The sequence below is a fragment of the Tigriopus californicus genome, chromosome 4 (assembly GCF_007210705.1).
Source record: "Tigriopus californicus strain San Diego chromosome 4, Tcal_SD_v2.1, whole genome shotgun sequence".
In the NCBI taxonomy this organism is placed as follows: Eukaryota; Metazoa; Arthropoda; class Copepoda; order Harpacticoida; family Harpacticidae; genus Tigriopus; species Tigriopus californicus.
Genome location: NC_081443.1, coordinates 5,813,222 through 5,837,631, shown reverse-complemented (window position 1 = coordinate 5,837,631; position 24,410 = coordinate 5,813,222).

The window sequence follows — 24,410 nt, the reverse complement described above, 5'->3', positions numbered from 1 at the left end:
TCATGTCATGGCGTAAGAATAACTATGAAATAAAATAATGTGATCCGGCACCCTGATTTTTAAAACCTCGTAAAAGTTTTTTTTTGTGTAATACTGAGACATGTATCTTGGGTTCTTACTACCTCTTCTGTATTGAAAAGTGCCCCAGCGACCTCCCAAATTTGTGCTGACATCATCATGCAGCGGCTACTTTAATGTCCTAGGAATAACAACTCTAGGTCATTGTCTTTATGGAGTAAAAGTGGAGACGTGGAAAAAGTGGAAGCTACTATGCAAGCCTACCCATTTACAAAATTTGCCATTTATTTTACCAACTTTTTTCAACAAATGTCGTTCTAATATTGAGTCAGGAAAGAAGTGCAGTGCCGGAACTACACAAAAATGGCATTTATTTGCATGGTAGCCTAACTCATCCAATATTTGAAATGTAATTTGCTTTCGTGTATGTTCAGGCTCAACGTCCAACCTCAGGGTGTCATGATTCATTTTTATACAGCTTTTCCTTTAGCTTCAATGGCTTAAACTCGTTTTTGCTCTCCACGCATTTAAGCAAAAGAAAGGACTTGCTTCAAATCATGGTGATACATCTGCAATCCTCTCGCTACTTATACAACAATATTACTTGATTCGTCGGACAAAAAAAATTCACAAAATAAGACGCAAATGATATTCCAGACATGATGGGTCTCAAGTATGCCAGATCTCAACTTTGTGGCATGGTCGAATAACTTTGAGCAGGTCTTACTTAGCATGTTCGCACTTGTGAGTGCGTTGCCCTGTTGAGATTGGCTATTCGGATCGCTGTGCCTGGCTGAGGCCTCACTTATTGCAATAGCACTCAGCTAGGACCTGGTCTCCAGAAAATCGTCTGCATGGTTGTCAGGGTGACGATCTGCATTCGCTTCCCGACCTATCCAGTATATTAACTCATTGCAGCTTATTCAAACGCAATTGTTATAAATTTTCATAGTTACTTACGACTTATCTTAATGTATAAGACTTTAAGAGCCTTCAAATCTAGTCCAAACAATAATTTTCTTGGTTTTGGAACCTCAACAAATTGGTTATTTTCGATGCTTGATGGTGAGCCTGATTTGTAGTATTGCCACCAGCCTTGTCCCGCTCAGGCAATTTCACTATGTAGCAGAGCCCAGGGTGCTCAGATTGTCACATATAGTGACAAAAAGCTCAAATTGGTCGCAATCTAAAAGTTTATGGCATATTATTTTTGCCAAAAATATGACAAACACGTTTTAGTCACAATTTGTCACAATTTGAAACCCTTTGCCACATGTTTGGACGACTAAATTATGAATGAAGCTAGTCAAAATTGGTCACAATTTCAAGAATAATTCTAGAAACTTTTGAACTTTGATTGTCATCTCTTCAAAAGCAAATTTGGTTGAAGGAAACTCTTCTAAGTGGGGCACCCCCGCATGGTTTCGTGAGTGCATATTTTGAGATGCGATATGTACCCAGTTGAACCTACTGAGAGTATCAGATAGTTTCGTGAACGCACATTTTGAAATGCGACTGGGTAAAATTTAGTACTGTCGCATTTCAAAATGTGCGTTCACGAAACCACGTGGGGTGCCCCATTAGAAATTCAGGATCAACTTTTCTTGTTTTGAATGTAAACTTGATACCGTCACTCCTCTCTATTGTCCTGAGTTATGTAGAAATTAAACAAACCCAGGCTGAAAAGGCCTGTCTCACGGGCTCTCATAGTCAGGCAGAAGAGACACACCACCTTAGATTCCATTTCCCACTTCTCTTTCCCGACACGTCATTTTCATAAGTAGACGGGCATACTGTGTAAAAAGATTTTTTTGTCACTAAAGACCACTTTTTTACACACTTAAACTTTATTTGCTCCCGTTTAGTTATTTTGGTTTGGTCTTACACGGGCTTTTCTAACCGCTACAGAGAATGTAATCCCCAGTACTATCAAAATGAAAGGTTATAATTCGTTTATTTATCGCCTTTCAATCTTTATATGTTATATGGTCTACCAGCAAGTTTGAATATGAAACCATGCAAGTCCTTGAATGTAGGGTTGATCTGGAATGCTATCTGCAAATTTTTGCCCATTTGGCAAAAAATGGTTGTTTAGGTTGAAATCAGAGCTTTCTTGGCTTTAGCATTGGTTTCAAAGTTTAAAACCAAAAGCTGCCGGCGAAATAAAGGAGTGAAAAACTGAATTTTGAACAATTGACGTCAATTACTAATTGTGAAATGCGCCATAAAATCAATCACTTGGATAAAAAGATCTTCTTTTGTCTTAAACCGGGCACCAACTTTGTACAACATGCTGCCGTGCTCTCTTAGACGATTCTATGTATTAGATGCCTCATTGTTAAGTTTTAAACGTGACTTAGATCGGTTTTTGTTAACGATCCCAGACCAGCCCTACATTCAAGGGTGCCCTAGAGCGGCTAATTCAAACATTTTGCACGACCAAATATTTTATACATTATGACTCACCTTGACTTACAGAGAATTTCATTCCCTTGTATTGGTATACAAACCCGAGAATCTTTGAGGAAAAAAAAATATTAGATTGTACAGGACAAAAAAATTGCACTTTTGGTTGAGAAAGTGAAAGTGCAAAGTGGCCTTTAACCACATCAGTCATAAAGCTCTTCTAAAAAATGGAAGGAATGAAGAAAACCAACAAAAAATGACCATAACTTATCTCCTGACACGTTTATTGCTTTGTTCAAAAGGACTCTTACTTATCAAACCTATATATACTATATATGTGATGACCATCTATAGATTGTATTTTTAATGGCTGAAAGCTTTTGTAATTGCCAAAAGCCGAAATATTTGGGTTCAAAAAATACCCAAAAAACCTTGATGGTTAAAAAGGAGGGATTCAGCGTTAGAATATAGTAGTACATTGGCCATGTTACAATATTTCTGGGTATTTTATACATAATACAGCCAGTTTGATAACAATATGTGATTATGAACTGAAATAAAGTTAATGTTTAATGTTATTGATCTGAATACCAAGGCTTGAACAAAACTCACATATTTTGATCTATAGAGGAATTAGTCCATATTGTCCTTTCGTTGTCTGCCCCCAGCACCAGTGCTGCCAGATGGTTTAGCCGCCAGATTTTGCTACTTCTGGCGTTTTTAGATTCTATCTGGCGGGGAGATTTTTCTTTTTGGCGGGGAAGATAAATCTGGCCTTTTTTAACTATGTGCGGCGTGAAAATTTTCAGCATTGACGGATAGGCTGATTTAGGTGGGTTGCTGGCGTTTTTGAATGACTCTAGGCGTTTTTTGACTCAAATGTCATAGGAATTGGCATATTTTTCCAAAGCTTTGAGGATGCTTTGCAAGAATGGAAGTTGTGCCTTGACAATTTTATCTCATTGCACTTTCAGTTTCATACTTTAGAGCAATAAGGACCCTTATTTGCAACGTCACACAGACCAAAGAAAATGGGGAGAGGCAGGGTACATTGCTAAATAAACTGCTCTTGAACACAATTTCTTTTCCAGACATTATGTGACCCGGGGCACTAATCACAAATAAGATTTTAATAGAATTAGCCAAAAACAACACAAACGCATAATGATTAAATAAAAAGGAGTTGGCCCAATCGTCCCTTTATGTGGTAGAGGCTGAGTGACAAAGCGCCCTTTGAAGTGCAGAACGTAAAACATATTTCATGCAGCATAAGGGGGCTATTGATAATGTACCGCACACTTTTGGGCACAAATTGACGCGTTTGTATTGTGAATCATGCTTCACTTGTATGATCAATTCATCTCTCCAGAAGTAACATGGCTATGTGTTTAGTGCAAATTGAGTACACACGTTACTGTTTCAACAGAGGTTTTCAATCTTTATATGTTATATGGTCTACCAGCAAGTTTGAATATGAAACCATGCAAGTCCTTGAATGTAGGGTTGATCTGGAATGCTATCTGCAAATTTTTGCCCATTTGGCAAAAAATGGTTGTTTAGGTTGAAATCAGAGCTTTCTTGGCTTTAGCATTGGTTTCAAAGTTTAAAACCAAAAGCTGCCGGCGAAATAAAGGAGTGAAAAACTGAATTTTGAACAATTGACGTCAATTACTAATTGTGAAATGCGCCATAAAATCAATCACTTGGATAAAAAGATCTTCTTTTGTCTTAAACCGGGCACCAACTTTGTACAACATGCTGCCGTGCTCTCTTAGACGATTCTATGTATTAGATGCCTCATTGTTAAGTTTTAAACGTGACTTAGATCGGTTTTTGTTAACGATCCCAGACCAGCCCTACATTCAAGGGTGCCCTAGAGCGGCTAATTCAAACATTTTGCACGACCAAATATTTTATACATTATGACTCACCTTGACTTACAGAGAATTTCATTCCCTTGTATTGGTATATACTCAATTTGCACTAAACACATAGCCATGTTACTTCTGGAGAGATGAATTGATCATACAAGTGAAGCATGATTCACAATACAAACGCGTCAATTTGTGCCCAAAAGTGTGAGGTTTTCAAGGTTTTCAAGTTGGAGTTTTCAACTTCAGAGGCAGTCATATTTTTCACGGCTGCTTTCTTAATAAATGCATAAGATGTGGCACAATTTTGGACAAAACTGCAATGCATTTTTTACTAAAATTGAGGTATGGCCAAATAAACACAATTTTCAGTTGTTTCAGCAATACAAAAATGTCCCCATCCTCTTCAGCCTCTTTCAAAAAACCAAACCATAGACAAACCTGAAGGGCCACTATGAAAGCTTTCAGAGTTGAAAAACTTTTTCTGTCATAGACACTAAGATGCTTGAAGGTGGACTATGATTTTTGTCAGATGCCAAGCCACTCACATTTTTATGTGTCAAAAATATTCTAATAGTACACCTCTACATACACTAAAACAATGAACCATGGCTCTGCTTTATGAGATGCAATGTATCAAAGTAGTTGAATTGTGAAATCCAAAGAGTAGGGTAAAATATTTGCCACTCTGCTAATTTGCACTCCACAATCTTCAAATGTCTGGTCATAACAGTCATTGGTGACAACAAGTTCTGTGTATGACACAAATAGTTCACGGAAGGCCAGGAAATTCAACTCAGAACAGCAGCTGACAATACATGGAAGTGCCTTAGAATATTAAGAGAATATCTGGCGTGTTTCTAGCGTTTTTTAAATATATTTGGCGGCGAATGTCTTGAATTGGCGTTTTTAGGGGTCATCTGGTGTTTTAAGCCTGTCGCGACCTGGCAACATTGCCAGCGCACACTCCATCCCCATGTCTGGAGAACTCCTCGTAAGGTCAAACAAAAAGACTCATACTACAATGAAACTTGCCCCGGCACTATATGGCCGTTACACATATTCTGTTTTTGGTCAGCTGATATTTTGGTCCTTCGAGAAGATAATAAAACCTAACCTAAACACAGTCTGTGCCTAAACTAACCTTTCGGTTGCAAGGGCAACGAAAACAGTAACAGATTAGTGCTTAATTCTGCCATGACGAAAAAAAGAGATTCCGCACATTGAGATTCGAATTTACGACAGACAATCAACACCGCGTTACTTGAACAATACGTTCTCTACTGCTGAGGTTTGGGATCCACAGTATTCGGAAACGTTTTAATTACAGCAGCTACATGTCGAGAGAGTGGCAGCTGACCAAAAATGAAAATATGTAACGACCATATCAGCATTACTCTTACTTCAATCCTCAAACCGATGGAGTCCTAGTGTAAAGTACTGATGTGATCAATCTGCCTGCGCCTCAAACTTTCAAGCCAGTACTGCCAAGTTTGATCCAAGCTGGATTTTTTAGGTCAAGGAAGCCTTTTATTTTCTGACCAAAAAAATCCAGCTTGGATCAAACTTGGCGGTACTTGTTTGAAAGTTTGTGGCGCAGGCAGATTGATCACATCAGTAGTGTAAACTGTAAAGCCACCCTAAGATAGGCAGGAGCTGCAGTAAAGCTTTTTATCAATCAGCCCAAAAGGATTTTTCTGCGTCATTTTGAATACATTTCACTCTCTTTGAAAGTGCGATTCCAGATGGTACGTTTGCAAAAAAAAATAATGCTATTTCCTTATCATACATAAATATGAAACATATATTGATAAACTGTGACAAGTTTTTGAAAATATATGATCATCAATTTAAAGTTATAGATATGCAATATATTATAAACAATTTCTTATCTTTGATTGAACTAACATGCAATTAAAAACCTCACTACTGCCATCTAGTGGTCATTTTCTAGAACATCGTCCTGCAGTTGTTTCTTCTCAAGGTTCATTCCTGGAAACCACTCCAAGTGACCCTCAAACAAGAGGAAAAGTTGAACATTAATCGATTGGTGCGAAATCTACTTAGCAAGCTTGAGTCACTAGCTTCTTCTTAGGTCAAATCAATCCCAAATGTACATTTCCAAAAACAGAAATGCGAAGTCTTACATGTATGTTTATGCATTTCAATAATAAATAATTTTTAAATATTTGCAGTTTTTCCGATTACATATAATTTAAATATTTGGTCTTATTTAGTGCAATGTTTTTACCCGCCCTACTGATTACCATGATCGATTACATTATCTCGAGAGTTACGGCAAGACCCGGCAAATTGTGAGAAGTTACATGCACCTAGATCCCGAAGTCGGTTACGCAAAGGCGTTGAAGTCTTTGTAAGATAAATATGGCAATGAATACAAAATCTCGGTCACCTACCTCGAGAAGCTGAAAGATCATCAGCCTATCCGATCAGACTTCGCCACTTTTCTTACATCGTGCCAGAACGCCATGACGGACGTGGGTTACATGGACAACCTCAAACACATTGACACATTTCGCGAGTTCCTTGGAAAGCTTCCTTTCGAGTTGCAACGGCGTAGTAGAACGCATTTCTTCACTCCGAGAACTTCAAATTGTCGACCGGTTAGGTTCGACGATATGGTTAAGTTTGTCCAAAATGAAGCCAACGTCTTGGGCGACCCGATATTAGGATTGTTTGCCAATTCCATGGGCCAACTAAATCAAGGACGTACGACTTACCGACCCAAGCAACCACGAACCAGATCGACACACCACACGACATCCAGATATCCTGCAACTTTTGTGGTAAAATCAGCCACAAGACCGACGAGTGCTTTTATTTCGCCAAACTGTCCGTACCCAAACGTAAAGAGTTTGCTCGACAAAGTTGGTTGTGTTTTGGTTGCTTGAGCCCGGGTCACACGTCTAGGGGGTGTTTATCTTTATTGGAATGCAGGGTATGCAAAGGGAAATATCCAACAATGCTGCATATCACGCGGAAATCTGAAAACCAGCCTAAAGCAACTCAATTGACTTCAAATTCTATTTCTGTGGTAAATGATCACTCTATCAGAAGCCCAGATATCTGCTTGGCTATTGTACCCGTAATGATTAAACTGAAGTACCAAAGCTCCTACATCAAACCAAATGCAGCTCAAGATGCGTATTTAACCACCAAGTTCATTACAAAAAACTTGGCCCAGCGCCTCGGAGCCACAGGAACGAGAACCACTGTCAGCCTGACAACAATGGACTGCTCCAATTCGAAAAGAGAGACCGAGTTGGTCCAGGGTCTCGAAGTTAATGGTTTCAATGGAGAAGAGACGGTTGCTTTGACGGGCACTTACATTCGCCCATCACTCCCCGTTAGTAAGGACAATATCCCATTGCCGGAAGAGATAGCCAGATGGGATCATCTTCGCGATATTCCATTTGAAGCTTTAAATTCCGACGTCAAAATCATGATTGGAATCACTAACCCCGAAGCTTTGAAGCCTTTGCAAGTAATCGATGGAGGGAATGTCAGACCATATGCTGTTAGAACGAAGCTTGGATGGTCTTTTAACGGGCCTCTGAGGCCAAACGCAGTGAGGGCTATACTTTGTAACTTCACTCAGGTCCCACAAACCGAACCGATCAATCTCGTGGTCAAGATGTGTAACCGTGACTTCAATGGCACCAACCTTGAAAGTCAGGGGGATTCAGTTGAGGATAGATTATTTCTGCAAAAGGTATCGAAAAGCACCAAATTTGAGAATGGCCATAACTGAATGAGTTTGCCCTTTCGAGACGAACAAGTTCAGCTGACTTCCAATAAGGCTCAAGGGCAATGTCTTTGGGCCGTCACTTGAGAAGAGACCCGGAATACGGGGCTGATTATGTCAGGAGTATGAATAATCTGTTTGATCAGGGATTTGCAACCAAAGAAGACCAAGCAGCAAGTGGCGAAGTGGAAGCCTGGTATTTGTCACACCATGGAGTCCGTCATCCCCAAAAGAAAAAGCTAAGAATCGTTTTTGATTGTTCAGCCAAGCATCAAGGCCGGTCATTGAACTCTGAGTTGTTGCAAGGTCCAGGCCTCATGAGTTCTGGTGGGAGTTTTACTTTGTTTCAGTCAAGGACTCATCGCTTTTACTGGAGACATTGAGGAAATGTTCTACCTGGTCAAGGTTCCACCTGAAGATACAAGGTACCTAAGGTTCTTATGGTGGAAAAACGGAGATTTGAATTCAGACCTGTATTGGCTATACTTTTACTAGTTTGGTGCTACTTAATCAACCATTTGCTCGAATTTCGCTTTGCACGTCAAACTGCAATAGCTTCCCGCGACAAACACCGCATGGAAGTAGCTGAAGCTATCACAAACAACTTCTATGTCGATGATTGTTTGAAGTCTATTAATAATGGGGAAGAAGCAATCAAGCTGGTTCACCAAATAAAGGTTGCACTATTGGAGAGATGATTCAGACTGACTTTCGGGGAACAACAACGCGGTCGCCAACCAGGATCAAGCCCTCCTTGCTCCCTTCGCCGATTCTGGCCTCTTGGGCAATCCCCCCATATGTCGACAACAGTCTTGGTAGTGGACGGCCACGTGAGATGCATTCACGTAAATGTTTGTACTCCTTGTCAACATCGGAAAGGATGATGTGAAATGTAGGATCAATCTCAGTAATGGCTGCACATAGGGCTACTTCGAGTGAAGGGTCAGCGGCAAACACCGGGAAGCGACTTAGGGCATCGGCAATCAGATGGTTTTTTGCCGGCTGACCACTTTACCGAGAATGCATATTGGTCAAGATTTTCCCGCAGCCACTGCAGCCATGTATTGTTCAAGGCTGTCAACGGTTTTGCATATATGCCAAGCAAAGGTCGATGGTCGGTGATCACCTCAAACTGAGGCATCCCCCGGAGAAAATAGCTGCATCTTTGTACGGCAAACCATATCGCACTTAACTCCAGTTCTACTGTCGAATAGTTCTTTTGTGCTGATGACAGCGCACACAATCCACATTGAACGAGTCGAATTTTAATGCGTTGTCAATTGATGGTTCCCGTTGGATGAGGGCGAATCCAAGGCCATGGAGTTTCGACGCGTCAGTGAGTAATTGGGTTGACAGTTCAGGATTAAATGGTTTAACAACCGCGGGAGATGTCAGCAGTTCTCTTGCTTTGTAGAACTCTGACTTGTGTTCGGATAACCATAGCCATGTGGACGACTTTTTCAATAGCTCTCGAATTTTGACCGTGGCGTGTTGCAAATCTGGGAGAAATGCACCCAGCTGGTTGGCCAAACCAAGGAAGGATCGAGGGTCCGTGACCGATTTTGGCATAGGAAAGGACCTCAATGCTTCCAATTTACTCGGGTCCGGTTTTAGCCCGCCATCTGACACAATAAATCCGGCAAACTTTACGACTTTTCCGATCTCAAACTTGTTAATGGAGAGTTTGATTCCATTTTCACGGCACTTTTGTATGACCACAACCAGCGTTCCAACAACTCAGGTAGAGTAACAGTTTGGACACAAATGTCATCCACAATCTTTACTATCCATTTTTTCTGTTTCAGTTCCTCCAAGGTCAGATTGGTACGGAGGCTGAATACATCCCCAGAACCTTTCCAGCCCATGGGGGCGACTAAAGGGCGGTATTTGCCCGTGGGTAGGAGGAATGCGCACAGATAAGATGACTCTTTGTCCAAGGGCACCTGGTAATAACCATGTACAGCATCAAGCTTGGCAAACCACAAACTTTCAGGTAAAATCTGACGCATCAAGTTGGGCACTGATGAGAGTGGATGGACTGGTCTCCTCGTGGCTTGGTTAAGTTTCCGATAGTTGACGACTAACCTGACTTTCCACCAGCTTTTGGCACAAAATGTGCAGGTGCACACCGGGTCGTGTTCTCATTGCATCTCGTCATCATGCAGGCCTGTATCAGTTCTTGGCATAGGTTGTTGCCTGGCTTCTCATAATGAATGGGAACAGATCGAGCAGTCGTCACGTGGTACGGTTTAAAATCTTTATTATGATCAAGCTTGATTGTCATTGGGCCACCAGCCATGGAGCCAGCGGCATCTCCAAGGGAGGAAACCATTACATCAGCAGATTGAATGAGGAAATTCCTGATGACGTTCTCCTCAACGCCACTGCTTTTGAGGCATTCAACAGCTCTCTCAATATCCTTCCATTGCTCTGTTGACAATTCCAGATTCATTTTTGTCGTAATGGTGGGCCTGCGTTCCCCTGGGGCTTTGGTCAGAGATTTGGCCACGGTGGCAATGGTCTTTGTCTTTGGGCAGTATCAGTGTAACGCAGGAAAATCATATGGAAGAATCCCCAACGCCTGAAGGTCCTTCTTTCCAAAAAGGGCATAGTTGCCAACATCAGGGGACACAAGTGCAGATATTACAGCCTGGGGTCCCCCTTTGATGTAACCAATAAATTGGAATTTGCCCACATTTCTGAGCGGCGTCCCGTTGGCCGCCCTCAGCTGAGTTAGAGATGGATCAAGGGTCATGCCTTCCGGGCATGTTGATGCCGGCACAACCGTCTTGGCTGCCACAGAATCGGGTAGACCCTGGATGATGAATTTGCCCCTTTTGTCTTTGCAGACAACCTTGATGAGGGCCATTTCATCCGTAGGCCCAGATTGAAGTATGTTCAACCTACCAATTGATGGCAAACGACTTGATTCGGCGTTGTAGCGAACACCAGGTGACCCCCGACGGGTCCGCTCTCAAGGTCGTCCACGTGAAGGACTTGGGCTTCTTGAGAGGCTACGCTGCCGGCATAGGCTCTTTATATGTCCTGCCTTGTTACACGCAAAACAAGGTTTGTCCCGAAATGGACAATGCTCCCTGGCATGCGGTTGGCCACATCCTTTACAATTGGCCGCGATAGTAGCCAGAATGGCCTCTGCTGAAGGTATTGCCTCTATCTTCATCAAGGTCCCAAGCGGAATGGAGTCTCTCATGGTCAAGTTGTCCCCGAGCATCCCCTCGTGCAGTCCCGCTCTACACGTGAGATCACTCATATTTGGATCCTTCAGCTCACGTAGTTTGGCGAATAGAGGGGGATCATCGCGGCTGCCCGCCAATGCCAAGAAGACAATCAATTGATCAGCGGTTATTGAGGACAGCTCCGCTTCCCTAGCCTGGCGTCGGAGATCTGCCGAAAAATTCTTAAAGTTGCGACCATTCTTCTTTATCCTGAACAGAGCTAAGCGACGTGTGAATAACGGCTTCAGCTCCAAAAAATCTTTTTCCAGGGCAATGTAGCCCACTTCTATTGCTGCGGCTTCACCAATGTCCTCATTGATAGAGGTGCAGAGATCGCTGTGGATGAAGTTTTTCAACATCGCCTTTCGTTCTTTCAGGTCTAGTATCTCGATATGTGATGCTTTGTAATAAGCTCGAAATTTCTCCAACCACACCCTCATCTCAAAAGGCTCGGACTCGACCAACAACATGAAGGGTCGCAAATTTGAGATGGGCCTGAATTGTACCTGTAACGGCACTGGCGAAGCTGAGGTTGACCTGAGGTCGTGGGCTGAGGTCGAGCGGGACATGAGGAGTTCCCCTACCTTCGATATTTTTGATGCCCATTCGTCAACGGCATTGTCCTTGGCTTTGTTGATAGCTTTTACCTCGTCTTCAAGTGCTTTTCCATCGGCCATTTTGTTGTAAAGATCCATCATTTCATCCATCTTCTTCTCGGCCTCCCCAAGGAGACGCCACAATCTGTCCACGTCGGCCTCAGGTTTGTTGAGGTCGCGCTTGAGCTGTAGCTTTGTTGAGATTTGCGCCTTGCAATTGGCAGCTTGCTCTTTGAGACCCATTTTCACCAATTGTGACGAAAAGTGGCAAGGGAGTTGACGAGCTCCTCTGGGTACTCTTGAAGCGTGTTGACGGGTTGCAATTCGGAGGAGTGAATGTTGTGGGGCGTGGAACGAAAACTACCGACTGCGCCATGTCATGTGGGCGTGACATAAGAAGAAAACAGACCAAAGTTTCGAGATGGAGAACCAAAGTTCGAGTGTCTATATTCAACAGCAGATGTATGAACCATATACGAGCAGATAACTCATTAGGACCATGCATGGATACTACAACATCTAACTCGAAAAACTTAAATTTCTTCCCTGGACCTCGATGATTGATCAGATGAGCTCAAGACCTTAAACAATGAAGTCAATCCCCTTCCTATTGAAAAGGCGCTTGGAGTTAGTTAGTGTTCGGACTCTGATGCTCTTTTGTTTAGAATGACTACCACACCAAAAGCACCAACTAGACGAGGAATTTTGTCAACCGGGTGCTGGATGTACGACCACAGACCATATAATGACTAGACCTCGCATAGCGCGAGGAAAAATGCGAACGTTTGCCTTCATCAGCTGGTACATAAATTTTGGTGTACAGTGACTCATGCTTTTTCATCCGCCAGCGTGGCCAGATTCAGAGTGAGCTTGTCACTGATAGCGTTCGTTGAAGGCCCAGCGATTGTAGGCAGGGTGGGCAATTTTGAGAATTAGCGTGACTTTTGGACACCAAGTGGACAAAAGTGTCCAAAAGTGGACAAAATGACAAAAGTGGACAAAAGTGGACAAAAGTGGACAAAAGTGGACAAAAGTGGACAAAAGTGGACAAAAGTGGACAAAAGTGGACAAAAGTGGACAAAAGTGAACAAAAGTGGGCAGAATGTGTCCAAAATTAAGTACAATTGTGCAAAAGGGGATTGACAAGCAAACACTTTTAACCCTAAATCATGATATTTCTTTACCAAATCTAGATGTGAACCAGCAAATAGAATCAGTAATCAATAAAATCTAAGCTTTCTTCAAACACATAAATATGAAGTAACAACTAGCCTTTTCACTAACGTTTTTAATTTCCAAGATATACACTTAACGAAATTCGTTACCTTGATACAATACAGCTTTATAAAGTCAAAACAAATATCTTAATATATTTTGAATGTTAATAAGTCAAAGCCACACTATAATCAGGGCATTTGGTGGCTGGGTAATTTTTACAAAGATTAAAAAAAAATAATTTTAAAAAAGCTTAGGAGCTGAATATCAAATATCCAATAATACTTCTCATATTTGTAATATACATAACATATTTATAAGGAGTGCATGAATTACACTTTTATAATACATCTATAAACTAAGATATATGTTTCTTTAAGAAACATTGGGAATCTCATTTCCTGACATCAAGCGCATCTTTAAAAGTTAAAAATATGCCTAACAATGTCTCAATTAACTTACTTATGGAAGCAAAACCATAAGTATAGGAAAATATGTCATTATTAGATTTTAGCAATTGGTAAGAAATTCAATTTTTAAAATTAGTACTTTTTAAGAAAATATCCCAAATGACTGATGATTTTAAGTAAAACATTTTTGCAAAAAGTTAATAATGTTAAATAAATGAAGCCAGATAACCAGAATATAATGTTTAGCTATTTCAGTTTTTGAATCCTTTGCAACAGCTGCATTCTACTAGAGGGAGACTTTGTTCCCTGCTTGCTTTCTAATCTAACGTAAGAACAAAAGAGTTAAGAACCTGTCTTTCAAATACCTTTTTTGGGTATGTTAGAGTATATGGCAAAGGTTTTAAAGACTTATCTTGCTCTTGGAACCATCAATGAGCAATTTTTGAAGTAGAGGATAGGTTTCATACAGAATATCCTTTATATTTGTAGTTTTAAAGGTTCGTATTTTTGGACACTTTTGGACACTTTTGGACACTTTTGTCCACTTTTGTCCACCCTTATTTTTGGACACTTTTGGACACTTTTGGACACTTTTGTCCACTTTTGTCCACTTTTGTCCACCCTTATTTTTGGACACTTTTGGACACTTTTGGACAGGGGTGGACAAAAGTGTCCAAAAATGAAATGCCCACCCTGATTGTAGGTCGTTACTACTGATCACGCAGTCACCCTCCTCTTTTTGGTGTACTGAGTTGTTGACTTAAAATCCACTTTCCTCTGCACTGAGGTCGGGCCAATGCGACATCTAGTCGTTATATGATCTGTGTGTACGACCCGCTTGGCCAGGTTGGTCCAGTTATCCTTCAGGCAAGGATAATCTTGCAACAATTGGCGAACCGTAAACTGGGATGGGGTGACGAAATCCCGGACGGTCTGTCTTGGCAGTGGCTAACTGCATCGAGTCAGTTGGTTGGCTTTGCGACTTTCAAACTCTACAATGCTATAAACCAATAGGGTTTGGAGATATCCATCAATGCCAACTCCATCATTTCTGTGACGCTAGAAAAGATGGCTATGTAACGTTTCACATCCCTAAGATAAGGTTTATATGGAAAGTTAGTTAAAGATGGAGATCAAAATGGCCGTCCTTTTATTGGCTGCCAATTTATCGAACTGAAGAAAATGAGTAACAAAAAAGAGAAAGAATGAAACCAGAAATAAAAACTGTAGTTGTTAAAGGGTTGTGATACTCGCTGGTTCATGAAGTAATTAGCACACTCGCTACAGTACCCCAATCCATGGATTACGTCAGTAGTGGAGTGGAAAGCTTAGTCGAAGATCGAACATCTTCTAGCGAGGTTTTGTAGGGCAATGCGTTACCTCCTGATCAGATGCATTCCTGCTGAGAGAGTGCTACATGAGTCCCATCTTCATGTTCAAGCACTCGATTAGGGGATAACGCAAAACTGAAACGTCTTCTAGCGAGGTTTCAGAGAGCTTCCCACTCCACTACTGCCGTACTCCATGCCCAATCTCACGAAGCATCGTCGATGTGACACTCTCCCCTCGCAAAAGGAACTATTCACGCATTGAATGAAATAGGCATTAAAACAAATGTTGAATTCAATTCACGTTTAAGGCGGGGTGAGTTTTGGCACGTTCAGACATGTCCTCTTCTAATAAAGACAACCTGTTGATGTGTCGGTGAATGAGTGATCCGGATGGAACTCAGAGACTCGTCGATCTTACGAGGTTGTCCGGGCTAAAGATGAGTTGCTCCACCTTGGCCATCTTCCATTCGTTCCTGCTAATGTGGTCGTCTCGGATCAGGACAACGCCTCCAATTTTGAGGGGATTATCCTTCTTGCAAGTCCAACGTTTTGTCGTTGAAAGGCTTAACAGGTAGTCATGTCTGCACCTTTTCCCGAAGGAATTGTTTAATGTTTTTCGCTGCCTCCATTTGAGTGCAAACTGAGGCTCGTCTTCCTGTCTGGACTTGGTGGGTCCCGGAAAATGCAGCAATTATCTCCCAACACACAATTGGGCTGGGGTGATTGGAAGCAAAATGTCTCCCTCCTTGATGGTGCAAAGGGGCCGATTGTTGACGAGAGCCTCATACTCGATGAGAATGGTCTCGAGTTGTCGAATTGAAAGAGTGGTTGAATGAAGGATGAGGCAAAGAGCTTTCTTGGTGAGTCCCACCATCCGTTCCGTGACGCCGTTTGTCCAAGGGGCGTTTGATACAGAAAATTTGAACTCAACTTTAAACTTGGAAACTGCCTCATGGGTGAGATTCCAATCAATGGTCTTAAACACCTTTCGAAGTTCCCGATCTGCCCCTTGGAATGTCTTCGCGTTGTCACAATAACACATCCGCGGGATTCCTCGTCAGGCCATAAACCTCCTGAACGCCAGAAGAAAAGTCTCTATGGATAAGTCCGATACCAGTTCATGATGAATGGCTCGGGATGTAAAGCATGTGAAACAGCCATACACTTTTGAACGAACTGCCGTATGTGGGCACAATTGTTCAAGGCATCAATGGTTGACGTACATTGGGCCGAAAAAATCCAGGCCTAATGTCTCAAGGCAGATATGTGACACATTAGAACGTTCGGGTGGAAGTTGGCCCATCTTTTGATAAATTGGTGTCAATGGGCGGCACTTTAAAACTTTACATAAATGAAGAATTCTTCTCACCTCACGCCAATTCCCAATGATGTGAAACTTTCTCTTCAAAGAGTACAGCACTTGCTCAGTTCCACAATGAAGGTTCAGTTGGTGTAGATGTAACACAAAACGCTCGATGATTCGAGAGTGTTTGGGGAGAATAGCAGGGAATTTCGTGTGGTCTGATAGACTTGTACTGAGTTGCAACCGAGACTCTATCTAAATAAGCCCATCCATGACACGTTGAAGTGTGACAAGTGGTGATTGTTTGTCAACTTGCTTATTTCCAGGAAGATTGCTGATTTTTTTTTGTGCGGACTTCCTTACCGCTACCGGGATTGGAATCCCAGCAGTTCAAGACGAGAAGAGTATTTATTTTACTTGACTTTTATTTATATATATTATTTGATCGACCAACGAATTGGAGTTGGCTGATCTGGCTAATCCTTGAATATAAGGTTGATCCGGAATTTTAGTCAAAAACTTGTCCAAGTCTGACTTAAATCTTGCTACTGGATCAACCCCTACATAAACCCTACGAATATTTGAGGGCAGCAAATTGAACAATGAAGGAGCCCGAGAAAGAAGAGATTGGACTTCATTGTTTTAACTAGCCTGGATTCTCGAGGGCTTGAAGGTGGTCTCAAAACGCACATTAAGCCTCTACGGTCACTACAATTGACCCTAAATCCTGGGTTGGGACAAAGCTCATGAATGCTTTTGAAAGCGTACAATATCAGATACCTTTCGTACCTTCTCTGAGTACTGTACAATCTCAACCTTTCTAACCTCTCCCAATACGAGAGCTCTCTCATATCTTCAATGTTCCTAGTAAAACATATTTGGACCTGCTCGAGCTTTTGCAAACCTGCTGAACTAATTGGAGCCCAAATGGGAGAGGCATATTCAAGATGCGGCTGAACAATCGACTTGTACAGAGTTAGCATCGTGACACTATCTCTGGACTTAAACGTGCGATATATCCAACCACATGTTTGAAAAGCCTTACCAACTTTCAACTGGATATGCTCATCGAACTTTCCATTATCTTGGAGGACTACACCTAAATCCTTCATGGATGAGACCTGCTCAATGTCCTTACCTTCAACATCTAAAAGTGGAGTGTCTAATGGCGTTGACCCAAAGGTCATTGAGCGGAATTTCATTCCATTCAAGCCCATGTTACTTGCAGCAACCCAGGAATAAATTTGGTCTAGGACCTTTGCAAGACAACCGGAATCCTGACCATTCCTACCAACTACCAATTTTGTATCATCAGCATAGGAAGAGATACTGACATTACTACTACCAAGCTTCTTGAAGAAAACTTGACTCTGGGTTTTTTGAACCAAAGATCCTCGGTTTGATTGATCTCGCAGATGTGTAAGGCTACTCTAAGTTCTTCAGCCCTTTTGGCGGCTCCCTTCTCGGATGAACGGTTGATCACAAGGTGGCAATATCTAGTGACATAAGTACTGACGCGGATGAATTTGGCCCACGTACTGCAATAGCCTTTTTACGCTGCACGAAAAATGGTTTACGTTCTGCACTTCAGAGGGCGCTTTGTTACTCAGCCTCTACCAAATAAAGGGCCGATTGGGCCGATTCCTCCTTATTGGATTATAATGCGTTTGTGTTGTTTTTGGCTAATTCTATCAAAATCTTACTTTAAATTTGTGACCCGGGTCACATAATGTCTGGAAGAGAAATTGCGTTAAAGGCAAGGCAAGAGTAGTTTATTTAGCAATCTACCGTGCCTCTTCCCCTTTTGTTCGGGCCGTGTGACGTCGCAAATAATGGTCCTTATAATTAAGAAGGTTCAAAAACGGGTCTCTAGATTCACAGATCATCAGGGTCACGGGTTGAATGATCCTTCTCTCTTCCCGTTTGACCTCATCCATCATTTCCCCCGTTCTGATCACGGTTCTTTGGATTGGCCAAAGTTGCTCCTCTTCCTTCAGGAACGGAGGACCTTCCCACCACAGAGAATGTAAGACGAGGTCTTGGACGTTAGCACCTCTTGAGGCAAGATCTGCCGGATTATACTCCCCGGGACAAAATCGCCACTGGCTGGACCATGAAATCTCAATTATGGCTTTGATTCGATTTCCCACTCACTGACGCCATTTTTGAGGTCCTTGTTGGATGCGAAGTTAATTCAGAAGTGAATTGGTAAAAAAGTAACAGCGATCCTCAGGAATCTTCAAAGCCGTTGCACCATAATTACGGGCTCAAGCGGCGCACAAGGCTCCTAATAATTCTAACCGGGCACAAGAAAGTTCTTCATGGAGAGGAGCTGACCGGCTTTTGCTAAAGACCAGAGTCAAATGGACATTCCCATGTTCTAATTGGATTACAAAATATATTGCCGCACCATAAGCATGCTTTGAAGCATCTCTGAACGAGGCTATGAAGGCCATAGCATGATCTCTCCAATTGATCCAATGAGGCACGGTATGATTTTTTGAAACTGGAACCTGGTTGATTCAGCCTTCCCACACTCTGAGCATGTCGTTTGGAAGAGGATCGTCCCAATCAAGGTTCGAACTCCACAGTTGCTGCATATGGATGCTGCCCTTAAGGAAAATGGCGTGATAAGTCCCAGTGGGACATACATGCTAGTCTTTTAGACACAACTTGACCGGAGATCTTTTAAATTAGTTTTTTAACGAAGTTGAACTCAATAGAATCTCGGATTGCGCCCATTGAAGACCCAATGTGGTTATTGTTGATTCTTGTAAACATCGATCAAGACCTAAACCATCAAGAACCCCAACGCGGTTACTTGCAACCTTGTGAGAGGTGAACCCTTCAAGAGCTAAAACTGTTATCACTCCATGGAGAAGAACTCGTGCTTCTTCTTCGCTATCAGCAGTAGTGGATAGATCGTCCACGTACAAATTGTTGCGTTTTTCCTCTGCTGCTTTGGGATAAATATCTTTAAAGATTTCTGCCGCCCGTAAAAGACACAAAATTGTTTGGAAGGGGGAAGATTTTACCCCAAAAGTGACGGCCACCATTTGAAATACTTTGAATTCCAGATCCACATTGAAATCTCTCCAGAGATAGAGCGCTTGATCTGTATGCAAAGCAATCAAAAGAAACATTTTTGTGATGTACGCAATAATGGCAATCTTCTTGAATCAGAAACGTAATTGAAGTTTGGCTATGTAGGGAAGGAGATTCGGATCAGCATAGACCATGTCATTGCGGGATTTCTGCGAATGCTTATCCTTACTTGCTGCGTTCATTACCACTCTGCATTTTGTAGTGGTGCTCTCCTTGAACACAGGATGGGTTTCCAGGTAATAGGTGAAACACCCATCTTTTGGAAATAATTCATCCTCTGACACCCCTGAGGACATCTGTGAGGCCTATCCATTTCAATAAGAATTATTTCAATCATTTGAATACCATCAATTTCACTTCTCCTGGGGAACTCCAAATTGATGTTCTCAAAGGTGAACCATTGTTCACTTACTTTTGTTCAGAACCCCCTGTGACTGTACTACTATCCCAAGCGACCAACAGTGTGGGCCATTGAAGCATTTTTGACCTCTGTCTTTGGATGGTTCACCTATGAGAACATCCATTTGGAGTTTCCCAGGCATTGCACAACCTGGAAGAGCAAGGAACTTCGGAATGGGTGTCAGAGGATGAATTATTTCCAAAACAAAAGCTTTTAGCTTCAGCTTTTATTACCTCATGAACGGGCAACGCCCATGGAGACTTGGAGATAAAAGTAATGCCTAAATTCCCCAATTTTCATACTTGATTTTGGTAGCTGCAAGTCTTTCTTGAGATAATTGGTGTATTTGGGCAAAAATGGAAGGTCAGGAGGTGCAAGTTATCGCTACACCCCATGTGATGTCGCTGAAAGCTGGCATACTTGGCAGCTTGCATACACTGGAGGTTGCATTGTTTGCCTTTCGTGCTTGATATAGCGCATTGAAACTCTTGAAAATTTTCTTGGTTGGAATAAAAAATATTGCAGGTTTGAATCCACAGAAACCATTTATCTATTAAGTTGATTTTACACCGTGATCCGTCCGGTTGGCCCGTGTTCCTGGATGGCCCGTGTTCCTGGATAGCCTGTGAATCCCTAGATGGACCTCTCTCCCCCTGTGTGTGAGGGAGATGTGTTTTTCATGATTGCGCATGGTGCTCATGCTCTCGCAATGTAAATGTTAATTCTAATCATGTATATAAATGTGTACTAGTCAGAAATACAGCCAGTCATGAAGCGTGTACAAGACTTCCTTAACCCGTTTAGCTTCCTACCTCCCATTCTCTATCCCAATACCCTCTTCTTAAATACCCATTCTACACTCATTCCTTTAAAAACCCTCATTCCTAATATTCTTTGTCGATCCCCTTTTCCCAAAACAAGTTCCTATTCTCATGTAGCTGCCCAACCCAATTCCCAAAACCAACCATCCCCATTAGGTTATGCTTTGCCTCCAACAGAAAGTAACTTTGTTAATACGTTTTTTTGCGGTTGGATAGCATGGTCCAAGATCTTGTGAGCTTGGTCCTTAAAAAGAGAGGCCCGTAAAGGGACTATATTTGAAAGTACATTGTCTGATTTCTAAAAAAGCCAACACGGACAAAAATTCCAAAATATAGGAAGACTTTGTTCAAAAAGAGTTCCAAACTGGCAAAAAGGCTGAAGAGCACTTCGAATCCCCAAAAAGTTGGACGTAGTTCGGGGTAAAATTAAGGCCTGTATTGAAAATGACCAATTCCAATCTGAGAGTAAGGTGGTTCAGCCCGTCAGGTCGAATCCGAAGCCTTTCTTTTCTTATGCGAACTCTAAGAGAAAGATGAAGCACCCTGTTGGGCCTTTTGAGGTTGTTGGGTTAGCCATTATGGCTAACATGCTTGGAGATCAGATTTTCACCCCCAATGAGTTTAGAAACAGCTTCATTTTCTAATGAGGCTTTCAAGTTCTCCTGGTACTGATGGTGTGGCATCTCAATTTGTGATGAGAACTGATTCTCACTGGTTCTTGCTCCTGTTTTCTCGTACTTGATGCGTTGCATCTTGGATCAGGGCAAGTTACATCTTCACTAAAGTTAGCTCACGTTGTTCCAATTTTTAAAGAGAGTAGTGTGGCGGACCACGTTGGTCCGCCAACTTGACGAGTGGGTAGATGGTAGTTGACTGGTTTACTCATCCAGCTATTGTCCTAGCTATTTATACAAAGAACGTGACTAGGAAGGAGCGATGAGAGGCGAGCATGAGCAGGGTCGCCACAGCAGTAACTATAGGCCGAGTTCTCTCACTTTGGATATTGCGAAGGCGTTTGAGAATGAAGTTTAAACTTATTGAAATTCTTGATATCCATGAGTTCATCCTTGCCAGCAAATTTGTTTTTTTTACCAAAAGTTGTTGCTCTTACTGTGGTTGACAAAATTCATTCAAAGCGTCTACCCTTAGAACCAATGACTGCCTCTACACAGCGCCGGAAACTGGCACAGGCAATGCAGAGGTGATCCTCCAACATCTTGTTCCAAGACTTGATGATGAAGGCCTTGAGGGAGTCAACACTGTTGTGGGGGGTTGTGATGACTCCCTTCTGCATGACACTCCAAACAAAAATTTCAGGGGGTTGAGGTCCGGGGATGATGGAGGCCAGAAATCCTTGCTCAAGAACTTGGCCATGTGCTCTGGGCAGAACTTTTGGCACCGGATGGAGTTGTGGGATGGGGGCGCCGTCACATAGTCTCCCTCTGGATAATTGGACTTGATCCATGGCAAGATGTGGTACCTCAGTCTTTTTTCTTCCAAGTCTTTCTTTAGTCATAAGATGCCTGGGGGCCCTTGCACAGCTGGCCATGCCCAAATCGACATGCACGGCCCTCCGACTGGTGCCCTTGTCGACCTTCAAGCTGGTGGCAAGGTGACGCATGCAAACCGTTGGATACTCACGGATCTTCTTCTCCAGAGACTTCAAAAACTCTGGTTTTTGTTTGATATTGTGTCCACCCAATCCTGGCTTTTGTTGGGCACTTTCCCCATGGCTTTGGCCTTCCTGATGCCGTAAACAATGGTCTTGGACACCCCCACGATCTTTACGATGTCTGGAATGGCCACATCCACATTTAACAAATCCAACACCCTCTGCCTTTTGTGCAACTGCTCTATGGTCGTTAAAAAGTGAACTTTGAGATGACAGCCGTCAGGCTGCTTTACATACTCTAGCGTTATTCATAGAGGCGTTAGAGGAAAGACGATTGGGCGCGCTTGTTCAGGGCACAAGTCTCTAATCATCTTTCATGGACCTGTCTGGGGCCGATTTGGCAGTTTGCCTCCAATTATTGAATGATTAATTAATGTCCATGCAGGTTAGATAATACAATTTTGGATTTAAATGATGTTTAGGAAACAAGTGTTAGTGTGGGATGCTTTTATTAATCATGGAGTCCATTTTCGTTTTTGCTTTGTCGCACCAGTATGAATGCAACATGGATTTATACTTACATTTGGGCTCTGTTTGTGTGTTTAGAGATTGGTTGAGCCCTAAGACTATATATGTGTAGACTTCTCGTTGAAATTGTGAGGCTGACTTGGCATTCCTTGGCAGTAAGAACTAAAAAAACACCCTCTCACTAGTGCTATAAATTTCAACTCGTGCCACCAAGCTAGATGCAAGCAACCTCTGGCGTCACCGACCACTTCTCTCTTTTAGTTGCCTGGCTTGGTTAAGCCCTTTCCAAACCAGCCCAGCTAAACTATTGCGTTGAACCATTATTGCTTAAGTCCTTTTCTTGTGGGGGTCAGATGAATGGATCTTACAATTTTGCACACACCTACTTGCCCTCCTAGATCAATTCCCAACGCTTAGTTTATCATAAAACTAACTTAATAGATAAACAGTTTCTGTCAATTCAAACCCGCAACATTTTTATTTTCAACCAAGAAAATCTTCTAGAGTTACAATACGCTATGTCTTGCACAAAAGGCAACCAAAGCAACCTCTATATGTACAGGGATGAGAAATTATTAAAAGCCATTTTCTACCAACTGGCAGAAATTGGTCCAAAATAAGTGGCCAAAAATGGCAAAAAATAGAATTCTTTGTATCATTCTAAATCATCTTTTTCTCGTATTTACGATCACCTCCGTTAATTTTTAATTCTACCTGTATGTAGTTTGGACACGTTGGGATGGGTATTTTGCATTGAATGTGAGAAACAACCACTAAACGTCATTGGAGTGTGGTCGAGTTTGAATTTTGCCACCGCAATCGATTCGAGTCAGGGATGCCATTTGATCTAAGCTTTTTAAAGTCAAAATGACGACGATTGCATTTAAAAAAGTTATATCGTTCTCAATACCCATTTTGATGACTGAAAAAAAACTAATTGTTGTGGTTAGGCTTGGATACTGCAAGTGGTTTATGGATACTGTTATCAATTCAATTAACCATCAAACAGTATAAATATCAATCTTTGAGGAACATTTTCCATTTCAGCCAATGCTACATCAATATGCTTTTTAGCAAAGGACGCTTGAAAAAAATATCCAACCCATATGATCCTTCTTGTCTTTGACATTTTTTAGAATCAAGATTGGCCATTCTAAACACTGGCGGCCATTTTTGACCACCTTCCAACAATTTATGCCATTTTTTTGCCACGTTCTGCCATTTTCTGCCGCTTGTGGCAGAAAGTGGTAGAAATTCGATCAATTTTTCCCATCGTTGCTAGTGTATGCAAGCTGCCGAGTTGTCATCTCAGAGTTCATTTTTTAACGACCATAGCAACTCCTCCCCCATTGTTTGAGACTCCAAAAAGCAAACCCGCAAAAAAGCAAAGCTGAGATTCAGCTGATTATTTCGGAGCTTGATTATAATCTCTCTGAAACCTCAAGGTCAGCCATGAATTGCATCTAAAAAATCCGGGATTTGCTTCCACACCCTGTAGAGCAGGTCATTAAAGGACTATAGAGACACAAGTCAGTTGATGTGGCCTATCTTGATTTTGCCAAGGCCTTTGATAAAGTAGATCATGTCCTTTTTGGTTGAATAGACTTCATGACATTGGGTTCCAAGGCAAGGTTCTCAATTGGATAAAGAGCTTCATTCATGATAGGGAAGCAAATTTTTTGGCTTCCGTTTAACCAATCCATCTAGACATTTCCTCCTCTGGCAAATTGTGCGTTTTCCTTAGGTTCAATGTTGTCAAGTATCATCCCGAGTTCCTCTCTAGTGCTGAACT